The 17,809-nt window shown below is 47.2% G+C and overlaps 1 long non-coding RNA gene across 1 annotated transcript; it reads left to right on the top strand.

The window, feature by feature from the left end:
• Positions 1 to 3,776: 3,776 nt before the first annotated feature.
• LOC121832356 (uncharacterized) lies at positions 3,777 to 16,536 on the top strand. Its single transcript, XR_013042104.1, has 3 exons — positions 3,777 to 3,870; positions 12,448 to 12,537; positions 16,469 to 16,536. It is a non-coding gene; the product is annotated as an uncharacterized LOC121832356 (long non-coding RNA).
• Positions 16,537 to 17,809: the final 1,273 nt, after the last annotated feature.

The raw sequence follows: 17,809 nt of genomic DNA, 5'->3' as shown, positions 1-17,809 counted from the left end.
TTACCTGTACCACATATTGCACACATTCCCCAATGTGTGTAGACTGTAGTGTATCCGGCTGGGACAACAGATAATGTATAGAGGTGTAATATCGCCCTATATAACATACAGGATATATGCTAGAGTACATTGTCTATAACATTTAGCATGTAGAGTCTAGCTAGCAGCATTGCTTGGCATATAGTAAGCTCCCAACGAATGCTCAGCAAAGGATGGAAAGGAATTTTCTGCAGTAATTCAGCTTGTTTAATTCATCACAGCTCAGGCTAAAGAGGGTCCAGTGTAGGGCAGAACCCCCGTGGCCGGCACTAATGTAGTTCATAAGGCAGAAGAGAGAGTTTTGAGAATACGGCCAGGATCCTCTCCTTCCCATGCTGAGCCCGGAGCCAGCTCCCACCCCAGGGCCCAGGCTGGAAGATTTCTGAGAGACCAATGGCGAGAATGAGCCCTTAGAAAAATATTTAAAACTGTGGGCAAGGGCTGGTGATGTAGTTCGGAGGTGGGGTGCTTGCCCAGTGTGGTCAAGGCCTTGGATTCAGTCCCCTCCGAGATGAAGGAGCAGGGACAACCTGCTGGAGCAATGAGAAACTTTCCATCCCACCCATGGGAGGGGAGGCTTTCGAGTTTCCCCACCCTGAAGCACCTCCGAGTGCACTTCCCTAGGGGCCGGTCCCCTTAGCCTTTCCCCCCCCGCAGACAGATTCCTATTCCCCTGCCTTTCCGCCTCGGCAGAACATTGCCAAATGGATTGGATTTAAATTCTAGGTAATAAAAACATAGAGTAAGGCAAAATAAATGGGAATGCTTTAAGTAACGTGCTCCGTCATCTCATAAAAGCCTCTTAAATTGATTACCTCAGAGTGCATGGTGCAGACTCCAGAAGACTGTCTAGTGTGGGGGCGCTGGCAGACCCCCAAGAGGAGCCAGGCTGCTGTTGCTGCTGTCATAACTCTTCCTCAAGCCTTGTGCTCAGCGTGCAGGGCTTCGCATGATGAGTTTTCCCCCCTCCACCAGGGCGTTTTCTGAAAGTCAAAACCGCATTATTAAAAGCGAGTCCAGACTTGCTCTGTCCAGACTCAACGGACCAGCTGATATCTTGGCTGCAAAAATTCTGATGTTGCTTTTCCAAAATCCAGGAGTCTCACCCCAGCATCGGGAAGACCCGTTTTGCACCCCCTTTTGTGGGGCTGATTGGATGTAGGACTGGTGGGCAATGGTTCTGAGTCCTTGTCCTGGTACTGAGAGGAAAACGGTGACGCTACAATGTTGCCAGAGTACTGCCAACTGGGGGACGATTTTTTTCGTCTTATTCTAGAATCTTCTTTGACCTGTCTTTTCCTGTTCTCTGGTGGCTGCTCGGGCTTAGAGATAGAACAATGGAACCAGAAGGTGGGTTCAGGAGTTCTACAGTGAAAGGACCGGACCACAGGAATGCCTTGAAAGTGGGAGCCTGGGAGCCATCGTGGCCCATGGAAGTGGGAGATCCTTTAAGCCCGTTGTTAGACGGCCACAGAAGGTAGCAGGTCCAATGAAGGAAGCTGAATGCTGTGTCCTCCCTGGCTGCTTCAGACTTTGTGTTTTTTATTTTTATCAAGTTAATGAGAATTAGAATTAACATGCAAACAAATTTCTGGGTATAGATTATGTGAATGGAGGTAGAAAGGCCTACCCTAAATGGGGGCGGCACCATTCCACAGGCTGAGGTTCCAGACTGAGTAACAAGGAGAAAGGGCTGAATACGAGCGTTCATCATGCTCTGCTTCGTCGCTGTGGACACGGGACCCACTGGCCTCTTGTTCCTTCCCCTCCCATATCATACCTTCTCCACCATGATGGAATGTTTCCCTAGGCCTGTGCCCCCAAACAGACCTTTCTTCCCTTGGATTGCTTGGTGTCAGGCAAAATAACTATATCATGAGAATTAAGTCAGTCTCAGAAACACGAATTTCACACGTTTCCTCTCATTTGTGGGTCTTAGACTTAGAGATACACAAACCGTCTATTACAGATGACCAACTAGATGTGAAACTGGGGAATAAAGGGGACTCATAGAAAGTGGGGGGAAGGAGGTGTGAGGAGGGACATACTCAAAGCACCTTATAAATGACAATGGTCTTGTGCAACCTTGTACGATATGGTTAAAGCGGTAGATTATGGCATTACCGAAGTACCGCCCCCTGGGTCCGCACAGGAACAAGGGGACACATTTGGAAATCAGCCAGTAAATTCCGCCCGAGTGACTCACACAGCCGTCTCGATCTCATGTTTAAACCACAGTGGGGACTGACCCTGGGTTTTACATGACTGTAAGAACTCCCTTGATGGTCTTCCTCGCCTTGGCCTCATAACACCGCCATGGGTTTACTCATCTCAAATGTAAATATGATTCTATTATGTCCTCCTTAAGACTCTCAAGGTTTTCCCACAGATTTCAGGCAAAAATTCAAACAAGTTGGCAGACAGCGAACGCTGGCACCACTTGGCCCCTGGCTGCCACCCTGGTCACACCCCAGTGCTCTCCCTCTTTGCTTATGCTGGCCCAGCTGTGACGAATGAGAGAGTCCCTGAAGTGACCTACAGATCTGTCCAATGCCTCTCCTATCTCTTGGGCTTTCATCTGTCTTTAAAACTCTGTAAGACTCCCAGTCGACATTCAAGACTCAGTTTACCCCTATAACATGCCCCCCCCCCCACACACACACCAAATCTCTCTACCAGCTGCGGGAATGGCTTCTTTCTGCTGCCACAGCTTCTTGTTCATACTTCTTTCCCAGCACTCACCAGGGAGTGTCTGACTACTGTCCGCCCCGCAGGGTGGTTGTTGCATGCGTAACAAAGTCACAGGGAAGAGTTTTCAAGACCCCTTTCTTAGTCTGTGCCCTTGCGAATTCTAACGGGGTAGGCCTGGGTGGGCCTGAGAATCTTTTATATTTAAGTGCTGGGGCAGGGGGGTGGGGTGGGGGGCTCAGATGTGCGGACCTGGTCAAAAACTCTCATGTTGAATGGACCTTGTTCATTGCCGACCACTGGACCTCAGCAGAGTGGCGTTTGGTAGACTCCTAGTTGATGCCGGAGGGAAAAGAGAGAGAACGGAGCAAAAGGTTAGGGGGAAGGGAGGAAGGAGGAGGGCAAAGGGAGAGAAGGGGGATGGGAAGGAGGGGAGAGGGGAAAGATGGGGGGGGTGAAAACATGAGCAAGACGGAGTTGGGCACTCAAGGCTTACTGGAAAGATCTCAGCTCAGCTTCCCAGGCAATCTGAGGGGACCTACTTCTCTCATGCCATAATGTCACCCACCGCACACTTTTGTTATGGTAGAGTGGTTTTCAGACTCAGTGGGCCCTGGCTGCTTGTAGAGATCTTGATGATGGGAATGGAAGTTGGCCACACCCAGCCAGCCAGCTGCTACCCTATGCCCTGCTTCCCATGCCCACAGGTCCACCACTAAGCTGGCGGGTGAGAACAGAGCAGCAATGGTCACCTCTTCATGCCACAGGTGTTTTCCAGGAAGCGTGAGTGTCTGTGTCCTGATTAAATGACTGACAGTCTGGAGACGGCGGTCTCATGACACATCCTCCACTTCATAGTCTCCACCCAAACTACAGAGCTGACCTGGGAAACAGAACTGAGAAACACTGGGAAATCCTGCCCCCCAGAACCACCTGCACTGTTGCTAAGTAAAATTATTAAAGAGCTTGAATATATCTTTACAGTCAAATGCTCACCTAGAGCTCAGAAGTGCACTTGAGTGACCGACCAAACACGCGCAGCCTGAAATATAAAAAGCACAGGTTAGAAACATCATGTGAACGAGGTCGAACAACATCAGGGAAAGATCGGAACGGCAAAGCAGGCTTGAGAACCAACAACCGGTAAGCAGGGTGGTGGGTTTCAGGCTGTGGTTGAATTTTACTAGTCAATGTTCTAAAGGACAAGAGACAGTGGTCTTCATGACTCACACTGGGCTTATCATTTGATGAATTATTTATGTTTTAAAGATTTACTTTGCTTTTAATTACGTGTGCATGTGTATGTCTGTGCAGCTCTGTGCATGGGTGGTGCAGGTCCCCATAGACTCCAGAAGAGGGCGCTGGATCCTCTGGTACTTGAGTTCCGTGTGTGGTGCTGAGAGCTCAAACTGGGTCCTGAAGGACAGCAGGGAACACTTGTCGCCACCCCGCTGTCTCTCCAGTCTCCTGGTGTCTGCTGTTTTTATACTCAAGTTGGGCACTGATAACTTTTAACTCTGGGGAAAAGAAGTAATGAGACCGGACTGAACACTGCCTGGAGACTTAAATGAAGCTAATCAGCCTAAATGTGATCTTTCTATGCCTGAGCAATGATAGAAGCACTAGAGGTCAGATAAAGTCACGAAACCCTGGAGGAGCAAGTAACGAGTTAGCAGTTTCATTCCCTCTACCAAAGACACCTTCAGGAAATGGCTCGTGTGGTGAGGAGGGCCCGGGCCTGTTCAGCAGCCAAACGCAGAGCATCACTAACGGGGTTGTGTGAACCGCAAACCTCCCAGCTGTGGGGTTGGCGGAGGAGGTCCCAGGAGGGTTCCCGTCGGAGCTCATTACCACTCCAGTTCAGCACGGGCACTGATTTCTGCTTGTTTCCTTTCCCTCCCCCGAACGGCTGCATGTTGTTCTTAAGAAGCTTCTCTGATTATCTTCTGAGCATTGTGATGGCCTCTGCAAATGGGAACAGCTGTGCAAGGCACACACATAAGCAGGAAGTATGGTAATTTCGGGGGAGCGGTAAATGAGGCCAGTTTCACACGTTCTCGTGACTATAAAACAGCACATCCAAGTTGCAGTCAATTGCGCTGCTTGCTGTCTGGAGGGCAGGAGGGGTGAGAAGCACTAAGGTCACGTGTTCATAGGAGGTTGGATGAAGCATGGGAACCTGCGAGGTGAGGGAAAGTGGAAATAGTGAAAAGAAAGATGGAGCAGGTGGCCAGCAAAAGAAGGGAAAAGAAGAGAGATGGTGTGTGGGTATCCCCTACCTAAAAGGAGCCAGATCATCCCTCTGATCACCTTAGAATTCAGCAGACTTCACAGCGGGGTGACAGCCACCACCATCACTACTGATGATAGTGTGATCCTGTGGCAGCACCCATTGCCAGTCTTTGCTTTACTAAAGGGAGCATAAGGATATTGCTTTTATCATGTATCGTTATCTTTATGACTTTTTTAAAGTTCTTTTTTCCCCCAACATAATAGTTTCATTGATTCTTTGAGGATTTCACATCACACACCCTATCACATTTCCTTCCCAGTACTTTCCCATCTGTAGAGACCCAGAGAGGTTTCCTAGTGAGAACTTTCTCAGGGTCCAAGAATCTAAGTTTGCTTTACCCAGCAGGGCTGCATAAAGGCTTGAGTTGGCCATGGGCGTGGTTACTAGGTGTTTGGAAGGGTCTGCACTTGGCTATGCAGCGTGCTTTGATCTAGCAAGGAGGAGGTCTTTGGCCTTGCCCCTTGGCATTGTTATAAAAAGCCCTTTTAGAAGGGGCCAGTGGGGTTTGATCCAGGTCCTCCTGAAGCTATCCTGTGTTTCTGTCTTTCTCCTCTTTGCTATCTTTCTATCTAAAAGTTTCTTATCCCTCTCTCCTCCTCTTAGGAACCCCTTTAAAAGGTGGGAGCTGGCCTCCCACACCTGTCCACCTCCCCAACCCTTGTACCTGCCCCAGCCAAAAAAAAAAGTCCAATTTGTGTTATCTATAGACTCACTGGAGCGAGGCCAGACTCTCAGTGGCCTGCCCCTCCATATCTTCATCCAGTAATTGAGAAGGTTGTATTCTGCAGGTAGCTAGCCTCATACTGCCAGAAGACAGAGGAACATCATATATGGGCCCCCAAGAGCTTAAATCTGTAATACTTGGGGTTTGCACTAAATAAGTGGGCAAAGGTTTTATATGGACTTAAATTCTAGTGGAAGACAGACAGAGTGAACAGCATACATAATAAATATGTAGTGTAGAATGTGATATAGCCCAAAGTGATAAACAGTATGGAAGAAAGTTGTGCAGGGCAATAAGATGGGGGTGGTGCAGTGGGAGATTTTGGAGTTGGATGTACTGGGGTAGTGGTAGACCTCACTGAGGAGGCTTCCCCTTGCTCTGCAGTTACCTCATTTGACGGGCCTATCTTCAGTTACACGGCCATGATTTCCTCCTCCAATTGTAATGATCATACAGGTCCCTAGGGGATGTTGCTAACCTGAGGTCCTGATGCAGGAAGTCTCTGGGCCCCTGCATTTGTAATGAGCTCCCGGGGGATGCAGGAGCCACTGGTTGTCACATCATCCATCATCGCTGGACTGGTGAGGCTCGGTGGAGCTGTAGGCACTCCTGGTTGCTTCCGTCTCCATCCTTTATGCAGCCATGCTGTGTGTTCGAGGAAGTTCTCCATAAATATGTTGCCGATGCGAACTGAAAAAAGGCCGCATAACATAGGAGATGTCAAGTCATGCTAATGAATAGCTGGGCTGTGATGATTGACTGACTTAATGGGTCCCTTTCAGAAGCGGAGCCTCGTCACAATTACGTTCGTTTGCGCTTTACTGTAATAACATTTAAACCATACAGAATTAATTTAGTCTTAAATGGGGATGTCATTAGTGTCCCTGAAAGATTTCTTGTCCTGGAATTTTTAATGAATTCATCATGAATTTGAATTTGTTCTATCTATAGCCTCAGGGCTGGTCCCATGCTTAGAAAATGACCCATCTAGTCTAATTTGATGGGCACCGGGAATGGGCCATCTGCTCAAAAATAATTCTTACTCTGATTCCAGAAAATTCACCATCACAGCTTAACTTAATAAATCAACAAATAATTTGATGGATAATTCAAGTCAGTAAATATTTACAAAATGCTTACGACTTGCCAAGAACTGTAGACTGCAGAAAGATGGATAACCCAGTTTCTGCCTGCAAGGACCTTCATCAGGCTGTGAAGTCGAAAAGTACGTGTTCAGAGATGCGGAGATGACTCAGAGCGTCCTCGGTGGCTTTTTTTTGCAATCTCTAGGCAGTTCCACTGGGGAGGGGATATAATAATGTCTCCCATGTTTGCAGGCCTTTGGAGTTTGACAGGGGATGTTGCCCACTGTGTTCTGACTGGGTTCCTTCCAATGAGCCTGTTTCATTATCTAGGAGGATATTAATATCCTCCTGCTCTTCCTCCTGCCCGCGCAGCTCTGAGACCTACGGAAATAACATCGCAAAAGCGCTTCAGACACCGTGTCATGCCTAGAGCAGACGTCAGGGCTGACTCCCACTTCCTCGACGGGTATACGCTGAGAGCATCACTTCTTCCCTCCACAAACCCGTAAGGACACTCTCCCAGAGTCGGGTCAGATGTGAGGGGGCATATGGCAAGGTGAACCCTGGCCCTCTCTCCTCAGGATTCTGCAGGTCACCGAGAGATGTAAATACTTGCCATCTATTCAGGCACGACAAAGGTCAGAGCAAGACTCCAGGAGACAAGCTGAAAACAAGCAAGAGGGTCAGAGATTCTCCTGGACAGGGACAATGGACGCTAGGGGAAGCGCAGAGGTCATTTCCAGAGGTGGGGGGACGGGGGGTGAGGGTGGGGGGTGGGGAACAGTGCTGTCACAGAGGAGAAGCCGGAGGGGATGAGGAGAGGAGAGCAGTTGAAGCCGGGAGAGCTGACAGGGACTTTGTCATTCCTTACAGAGATGATTACAACCGGAGGCCACCAGCTGAGAGAGGCTGGAAATAGAGATGCCACAGGAGCCACTGAAGTGAGGCTGACACATGCCCGAGGAAGGGGTCGAAAGTACAAGGCACTAGGCTCTCAGCCCTGGGAGATCTGTGCCTTTGTTTGTTGTCTTGGTGACAGGGATTGGACCTAGCCCCGAAGCGTGCAAGGCAAGCTCTACCTCTGGGCTATATCTTCCCCAGCCCTCTTTTGACTTTTCTGATTTTAAGACAGAATCGAAGTTTCCTAGGCTAGCCTTGAACTCCACTCTGTAGTCCAGGCAGGCCTTGATCTTTCAATCTTCCCATCTCAGCCCTCCAAGTAGCTAGAATTACCAGCCACCAGACTGAATAGGAACTAGGGAGGAGGGAACTGTGGAATGAGTACCGTTCTTCTGGGTTCACCCAGACCCACACCAGAGCCACAGGCAAAGTGCCTAGGCTTGGAGCCAATCACATTCCATGTCCTTGGGTCTCACATGACAATGTTGCAAAGGAAAAGAGGGCCAGAGCTAATCGCTGGAAGGTGTTCCCATGAGAAGGCAGGGAAGGTCCTGGCCCCTTTGAATATTCAAGACCAGCAAGAGTCACCTTATCCTGCCAGGAGCACCAAGCCCAGCTGGATTCTGCATCTGAGTGGGGCCAGGTCACGTGAGCTCACTCCAAGCTTTGCTCTAAAACCGATCTCCCCTGTGCTGCTGACTGGGTTTCCTGGGTCCCTTGAATTCCTTGTAATTTTCATTCATTTTTCTGCCTTGAGTCTTGGGCTTCACCCTTATTGCATTCTCTGCCTACACGTGTGGAATGCTGTACTGTGTCTTTAAAATTAACCCTAACTCAAGCCTTCCTGGACTGGCTGCTCCTTGGTTGATCGCTCCTTCTCCTCAACTCTTCACTGTTAAACTTCATGAAAGTCAATCTTTGGGGCTGGAGAGATGGGTCGGTGGTGAAGAGCCCTGGCTACTCTTGCAGATGACCCAAGTTCAGTTCCGAGCACCCACATCAGACATATTACAATCTCTGTAACTCTAGTTCCAGGGGATCTGATACCCTCTTCTGGCACCTGCACTGGCGTGGTGAACATACACACACTCAGATGCACACACAGGTGCTCATAGATTACCCTCCCCCTTTAAAGTTAGTCTTCTTTCCTTGTTTCTCCTTTCTCACTACCAGCTCATGCCATTGTAAAAGCAACTTTGAGTCTATCATGGTGGAGGATACCTGTGACTCCAGCATCCATGTCATGGTGGAGGATGCCTGTGACTCTAGCATCCCTGTCATGGTGGAGGATGCCTGTGACTCCAGCATCCCTGTCATGGTGGAGGATGCCTGTGACTCCAGCATCCCTGTCATGGTGGAGGATGCCTGTGACTCCAGCATCCCTGTCATGGTGGAGGATGCCTGTGACTCCAGCATCCCTGTCATGGTGGGGAATACCTGTGACTTCAGTATCCTTGTCATGGTGGAGGATGCCTGTGACTCCAGCATCCCTGTCATGGTGGGGAATACCTGTGACTTCAGTATCCTTGTCATGGTGGAGGATGCCTGTGACTCCAGCATCCCTGTCATGGTGGAGGATGCCTGTGACTTCAGCATCCCTGTCATGGTGAAGAATACCTGTGACTCTAGCATCCCTGTCATGGTGGGGGATACCTATGATCCCATTTTATCTGTCATGGTGGGGAATGCCTGTGACCCCAGCATCAGAGAGGTTGAGTCAGGTTCCAAACCAGCCTGAGCTACATATTGAGATCCCATGTCAAAAAGAAAAAAAAAAATAGCATTAAAAAGTTTGTTTTCTTGATTATAAGCTTGATTCATAATTACTATAGAAATTTGGAGAACATAGAAAAATACTTTTATATTACCCACAAGCCCACAGTGAAGAGATAACTACTAAGTACTCATATCTTAGCAGGCTTCCCCCTGAGTTTCTTCGTCTATTGGGTTAGATGACTAGATGGCAGGTAGATGGATATATGTATAAGTAGACATACACACAGCTAGAGTCATTCTAATTTTTGATTTTTACAAGTTTGGCTCATTCAGAATATAGTTTTATACCCCCCAAATGTGGCTTAAAATACTATTGTAATCTTAGGGGTTTAAATGTTCTCCATCATGTTAATGGTTAAATGGAATTTCATGTTTGATATCCTGTATTGAACATTGACATGGGTTTCTCCACCCCCTCACAATTATCGTGTTATAAACAGCCTTCTGTCAAAATCTTCCTCTATACAACATGCCTAGAAATGAAATCCTGGGATAAGAGCTGTGCATTTTAAAGCTCTTGACGTGTGGTGACACTAGTTTACTCAGTTGTCCCTGGATGTCCTTGGAAGTGTGGTTTAGGAGTGTGTCTCAGTTGATAGAATGTGCCTTGCCTGCCAAGCGTGGGTCCCTAGGTTTCATTTCTAGCACCACATAAACTGGGCATGGTGGTGTATACCCGTAATCCCAATACTCAGAGATGAAGTCCAGAGGATGAAAGGTTCAAGGTCATCCTCAGATATATAGGAAGTTTGGGACCAGTCTGGAATACAGGAGACCCCGTCTCATTAATTAATTAATTAGTTAGTTAAATGTAAAAAAGATACCCTTGGGAGATTGGTCCCAGGAACCTCCAATTCCAAAACCCAGAAATACTCAAGTGTGCTATGGAAAATGCCATTGTCTTGATTATGTGAAATCTTAGCTATCGTCTTGATTGGATGTGAAATCAACTAACATGTAAGCCAATGTAATAAACTCCCTTTGTAATATGTACTCATCCTATCTGTTCTGTTCTTTTAGAACCCTGATTAGCACAGACAGCATTTGATATAACACAGGCAAGTTTCCACACTTAAAATCACCAGTAGATTACATATACCACCTAACACAATGCAATGCTAGGTAAACAGCCATTGCAATGTATTGTTTAGCAAATCATGACAAGTGGAAAAAAGGTCCGTACATGTCTATTATATACCCAATTTATTGCCGAATATTGTGGTTGAGGCCACAAACATGGGAGCCACTCAAGTGGAGACCCAGCTGTGTCTGTGAGCCATGTTTTAAGACACACTTCACCAACACTGGCTCCCACCCTTCCTTCTCTTCTCCCTCTTCAGCCTAGCTTTGCTCTTTTTAACTCTGCCAGAATCAAAATCTCTTCTCTCCACATCTCCAACCTTCCGATTCTTAAGTTCCCAAGTCCCCAGGCAGGGTCCTCTTGGTCTCTGCAGTATCAGTCAGCGACATCTCCCCTCACTCCTCCGTTAGCGCTCTAATTCTTCACAGCTCTGCTTCCCTCTGGTCATTGCTCTCCCATGCTGACTCCTCACGGACTCCTCAGGTCCTGGGTCTTTATGAATATGTAAGTCGGTCATGAAGAAGAAATACTGCTGTGGGCAGTGCCCCCTCTTGGCAGGTGGACCTGAGCTGTCTACAAAAGCAAGCCGAGAAAGCCATGGGGAGCAAGCCAGGATGCAGGGGTTCTTCACGGTCTCTGCTTGAGTTCCTGCCTCCAGGTTCCTGCCCTGACTCCCTCAGTGATGACTGGTGACCTAGAAGTTATAGCTGAATGAATCCTTTCCTCCCCTGTGTTGGATTTGGTTAGTATTTCATCACAGCAATAAAGAGCAGACTGCAGGAATCACCCAGGGAAACGGTGACCTACACTGGAGAGAGACGGAGGAACACACACACACACACACACACACACACACACACACACACACACACACACACACACACACACACGAGAAAGAGACACACAGGAGAGGGAGAGAGAGAGAGAGAGAGAGAGAGAGAGAGAGAGAGAGAGAGAGAGAGATTGAGCCATTGAGATTAATTTGGAGGAGGGGGTCCGCTTTGGAGGAGGGTGTGCACTTGACCAAGAAAAGGAAGAGACGATGGACACACCTTCCTGATGCTCTGGAGCTGATCCCGTCTTAGCGGTCATCTTGGTAGAATGCCCTTGTAGCCGTACCCTGGTCCTGGGCCTGCCACTAACTCTTTCTAGGCCAAGTCACTTTCTCTGGCCTGAATGCTGGTTTTCCTGTCTCAGCAACCAAGGCGGAAAGGGAACAGGCAATGCCTTCCTGGCCGTGACTAGTGGCCTCACCTTCTTGCTCCAACCCCAGGGTGGGTCAAATTCTGGTCTAGGATCAGGTCTCATTTTCCTCTGTTCAGCTGCAGCCATAGAAATACAAATAACAAAATTGCATCCACCATACCAGGCAATTCCGCCCAGTCCATGGCAAGCTTCTATTAGAACATCAGAACAGCAGCATCAATGTTATCTGGAGCCAGAGAGGCTAGGATTCTCTGCTCTCTCTTTCTCCCCCTCGACCCATCACCCCCCAGCATTTTTTACACCAGAAGACACCAGTATTTAGAAATCATCACTGTCATCCGAAGAACATCCAACAGCCTTCAACATCTTAATGGAAAGACAATTATCAGTATGATCACAGATCAAGAGCTCAGCTACCTCATGGGGTGTCAACTCCTCGAGGTCCATCATGGGCCCATGGAAACAGTAGAGACCTACCATTTGAGAGTTACTGATTGTGCTATAGTCTCTCTGTGAGGACTGAGGAACAGGAGTGAGTCACTCAGCAGGCGAAGTGTGGCTGTTTGTTTTTATCGGGAAGATTGCATGTTTGGGAGGACTGCAACGTTCTTGGGATCACACTTGTAAACATGAGAACTATATATCTATTTTATAGGTATTTATTTATGCTTCAGTCATTCTGGTCCACAGACAGTTCTGGATGCTGGATGAGCCCTTACCTCAGCAGACAAGGTGACAGGAAAATGTAAGTGTTGTGTGCGCATGTGTGTGTGTGTGTGTGTGTGCGTGCGTGTGTGTGTGTGTGTGTGCGTGTGTGTGTGTGTGTGTGTGTGTGTGCGTGTGTGTGTGCAGGAGAGGACTTCAAGTGTCCTGCTAGAGCTCTGCCCTTAATCCTTTGAGATAGTCTCTTAATGGACTTGAAGCTAGGCTGGTGTTCAGCAAACCCAGCGACCATCATGTCTGCCTCTCAAGCCCTACAGTTGTGGGCACACACATCCACACCCAGCTTTTGCATGGGTTCTGGAGACCCAGATGCGGACCCCAAAGTGTAAAATGCTGTAAAATAGATCTAATGGACTATAAGTCTGTGATGAAATGTTACACAACTATAAACTATTAACCATTTGCAGACAGATGGTGTGGTTCACTCCTGTAATCCAAGTCCAGGAGAGCTATCCTTAGCTATATCAGCCTGAGTGGCAGAGTGAAACTGTCTCAAAATATTACAAAGAAATCATTTGAGCCACTAAAAAGTAGAAATATTTTCTGATCTGAGTAGAATTATGCCACGAATGTTCCAAGACTCCAAATTTTAGCATGCCTTCAATACACATATCATATTTTCATTAATAACTGTTCTAGGTTGGCATCTTTGTTTATCTTCTTGCTTTCTGCTGAAGGTTAAAGCACTGTGCACACATAAATACTGATTTCTCGGCTAGCTTTTTAGAATGATATAATGTCTTATTAATTCTTAGAGAATTTCATACGGCATACAATGCATTTTGATCGTATTTACCCACACTACTCTGCTTTAACTCTCTCTGCATTCATCCCCCACCACCACTGCTCCCAACTTCGTGTGTCTCCTTTCTTCCTTCTTTCCTTCCTTCTTTCCTTCCTTCCCTTCTTCCTTCCTTCCCTTCTCTCTCTCTCTCTCTCTCTCTCTCTCTCTCTCTCTCTCTCTCTCTCACTCTCTCCTTCTCTATATATTTGTCCCAGTACAGTTTGTGTAACCCACAGACTCACGGGTGTAGGGCCATCAACCTACTAGGGGCCATAACTTTAAAGAAAAGTGACTCTTCTCCCATAGGCTGTTAACTGTCACTAGCTCCTCAGCGAGAGGTGGGGACACATGAGCTCCTCCATCCTCTTTGCTGGAATGTTGACGGCTTGGTCTTTGCAGGTTTTGTGCAGACAATCACGCCCACTGAGAGTTCATGAGTGCAGAGGTCATGTTATGTCCAGAAGACACCGTTTCACTCCAGGTCACCCTAACTCTTAGCTTTTACAATCATTTCTTCCCCTCTTTCAAGATGTTCCCTGAGCCTTGTGAGAACAGAATGTAGAATAGATGTCCCATTCATGACTGAGCACTCCACAAATGCTTAATCGCTGCACTTCGATCTGCTGTGAGCTTCTGCACAAAGGAACTTCTTCAGTGAGGTCTGAGAGCTACACTAATCTATGGGTATAGAGATACGAACTTAGAGGGCTAATTGATACTATGTCTATTTAGAAAAAAGAAGTGAGTTTATCACTGGAGCCTATCAACTCTCCAACCGTGGGTTTTCAACCAGATTTACAGTAATAAGTGTAAATTTCCTCCTCCTGTCTTAGATCTAATCAGAAAGCAGTGGGTTACCCCTAAAACATTTGTACCACTATTACACCCATGAACATCTCTTGCCATGCTAGTCTTTACTGTAGCTTGTAAGATTCATGGCTGGGTAAGATTGTTTATAATCCTTGCACCCCAAAAGCTTGCATAGCTCCTTTTAATACTACAGAAGCCTAACCAACAGGGAGGAAGCTTCCTGGCCAGTACCAATTTGATTTCTCCAAATCCTGTGACCGAAGTGCAAGGTTTCATCGGCAATGGGGTCTTGCTGTCAATCTCTGACAGGCAAACGATAGCATGACAATAGCTTGTACAATACTAAATTTTTCAAAGCTGTGGAAGACAGATGAAGCAGTGACAAGAACCCTTGGAGATGTTAATTAAATAACTTAAAGTAGATTGGATGGTTTGTTGGAGCAGTAAGAATCATGCCAATGCTGTAGGGATGGACCAGGCTCTTAGGCAGCCTCCTAATCCAAGCCATGGCGGTTACTTCCAGGAGAGATACCAGAGCCTGTTGGGGAAGAAGACAGCTAGAGTCTTCTACTGCAGCAGGACCTGGGGTGGGCAAGAGGGCGAGGTACATAAAACTTTTGCCCAGTCCTCTGTCACTCAGAGGTACAACCAGAAAACAACCATCTGGAACCCACTGTCACTTCTGGTGCCTGATATGGGTAGATAGGAAATCAGTTGGCCACGCAACCCAGAAAGTGTGCAAGGATAGGAATCAGAAGCAGACCCCCCCCCCCCCCCGCAAAGGAGGCCCATGCAAATGACTAGACAAAGAGGAGATGGCCTGAGAAGAGGCAGCCTGGTACTCTGGAGTCTGGGTTCCAGCTGGGGCAGTGGACAGCACAATCCTGTCTGGATCTGTGGGAAGTCTCATTGCTTTTCTAATGAGTGCCTTGGCTTTGTTTTGTCTTCGGTTTTGGTTGGTTGGTTGGTTGGTTTTTACATGAGTTTCTTTGAAGGTAAGGATGTGAGTTCTCCTTAGGCATTAGTGAAAACTGTCCCCTATGGGTTGTCCTTCCATCACTCATTAAGATTGACTTCAGGGACCACATTGTCCCTATATCTAGAGGAAACTAAAAAGAGGAACCCAGGAAGCAGAATCTTCCAAGGAAGGCATGTGGTCTCAAAGGTTACTAGCCATAGAAATACTCAAGCTTATGCCAGGCAGTGGTGGTGCACCCCTCTAATCCCAGCACTCAGGAGGCAGAGGCAGGCAAATCACTGAGTTTGAGTGAGGCCAGCCTGGTCCAGGACAGCCAGCACTACAGAGAAACCCTGTCTTGAAAAAAACAAAAACAAACAAACAAAGAAAAAGGCATGCTCTAGGAGAGTTTGGACTTCAGAAGATACCATCACCTTCTGATGCTTGTGAGATGGATACCCAAATTGGTGGTCCTGGTTTTAGCTAAGTGGCCAGCCACATGCTAACATAGTGGCTCACTCAGGTATTAACACTGTGTTTGGGCTGATTTGCTCATGGGTGGGGACAGTTCCAGGTCCTCCACCCCCTCAATGCTTCAACAGCAGCTTTTTTATTTACCCCTCCCGTACAGAGACCTCCGATGACAGGCATGCGTCAGGCTCGGTGGATATGCTAGTGAAGAAGAGACACCCTCCCTTCCGGAGTTTCTGGACAGCGGAGGGTTCCGACTCCAAGAGCTGTACATATGCCGTACACTCCATCAGGGAACAGAGCTGAAAAGGAACTTTCTAGGGACCCGAGAGTCTATATTGGCCCAACTACCTGGGTTTTCTCCTTTCGCTTTGCTCCAGGTTCCAAACCCCTCCCCCTCATCCTTCCTATCATATCTGCAACGGCAATGGTTGTTGCCACCAGCACCTCGGGGACGGAGAGGTTCTATCACTGTGGAAACTGATGTTACATGCCTGAACCCAAGCCGTCCATTAGTTTAATTCTCCAACTATATGTGAATAGAATTAGTTCAATAGAGGGTCTGAAATCTTCATTTAATTTTTCTGTATGAGTTAAAAAACCAAGCAGCAAAAAACATCTCTCTTCTCACAGAACCTTGCTGTTTTGTTCAGACTGTATTTTACTCCATCTGTTGATGGAATCCAGCTTAGTATCCGGACTGAGGTATGCTATGTGGGCAGATGTTACATTTCCAATGAAATGCCACGAAAAACGTAAAAACAGTTCATTCCTTGTTTTCCCAGTGCTTGTACAGTGATTGCACAATATTTGAATGTTTGATGAAATATATTATTCAGTTCTGTTAGCAAAATTAAGTTCAGCATTTTAATGTGGTGGAAGAAAATGTAAGATTACAACCGTGGTTCTAATTACACTCCTGTTGAACAGTCACTGGTCTCCAGCCTGGCCCACGATGGGAGTCAGCAATCTTCCAGAATCTACATCACTCGGAAAACTTGGACCTGTGAGGTGACTCAGTGGGTAAAAATGTGTGCCACTCAGATCTGCCGACCTGAGTTCAATCTCCTGACCCCATGGTAGGAAGAAAGAATCAATGCCTGAAGTTGTCCTCTGGGAGCCGGGTGGTGGTCGTGCATGCCTTTAATCCCAGCACTCAGGAGGCAGAGGCAGGCGGATCTCTGTGAGTTCGAGGCCAGCCTGGACTACCAAGTGAGTCCCAGGAAAGGTGCAAAGCTACACAGAGGAACCCTGTCTCGAAAAACCAAAAAAAAAAAAAAAAAAAAAAGTTGTGCTCTGACCTCTTCATGCATACTGTGGCATGTTCACACCTGCACATGAGTGTGCGCGCGCACGCACACACACACACACACACACACACACACACACTCATCATTATCATCTTCATAACAAAAAGGTAAGGGCTCCATTTCCTGTCTTCTTCCCCTGTCTGTCCCAAACCCCATGCTTAAAGACTTGCTGGGTGCTATTGAGCCCTGCCAGTGGCTGGCCTGGAGCAACAGATAGAAAGGGCTTCTATTCCGTTATCATTCCTCCCTAAAGAAAGGATGCCCATGGCTGGGCTCCCATCTGAGACTTCAGAAGTCTCCACTGTCTCTCCTACATCCCTACAGAGGATATAGATGACATTCCCTAAGATCAGACTCCCACCAGGGTGTCCTGATGTCTGGGGCAACTACTTTAATACAGGAAACGTCTTCAGTCCCTTTTCTATTGGGAACCCACAGACATATTGTTTCTGTGGATATAAACACAGACTTAAGAGGCACTGGAGTGGGGGTAGCTTTTAACATGAGCTAGATAAAAGGAGGAGAAATGTGACCAGAAAAAGATAATAGGACGGAGGCAGATCCAGGATTTGAGGACTCCAAAGTTTACACACTTGTAAGAAATATATGGGAGGAAAATAATGTACCAATGTTTATATTTTTTAATTTTACAAAATGTATTATTTTGTGGACATATTGGCAAAATGCCCTCTATTACTTTAGAAGGAGCTGTGGGTGGGGGGTACTCATTAGCTGGAGTCTCCAATGACATAGGGGATCCTATCACCACCAGCAGCAACAGGGAACTTGTTATTAATGCCAGTTCTCAAGGCCCAAGCCAGAATTACTGACCAGAAATTTCTAACCTCAGTTCCATCAGACTCCAAGAGACAATGACATCCACTCAAGCCTGAGAATCGCAATGCAGTGGTTAAATGTGAGGATTCTGGGGTAAGACCCCAGAAGCTGGAAGCATAGTTTT

Source organism: Peromyscus maniculatus, chromosome 9 (assembly GCF_049852395.1).
Source record: "Peromyscus maniculatus bairdii isolate BWxNUB_F1_BW_parent chromosome 9, HU_Pman_BW_mat_3.1, whole genome shotgun sequence".
NCBI classification, from domain to species: domain Eukaryota; kingdom Metazoa; phylum Chordata; class Mammalia; order Rodentia; family Cricetidae; genus Peromyscus; species Peromyscus maniculatus.
The sequence above is the reverse complement of the archived record's forward strand: the minus strand, read 5'-3'. Positions and strand labels throughout refer to the sequence as shown.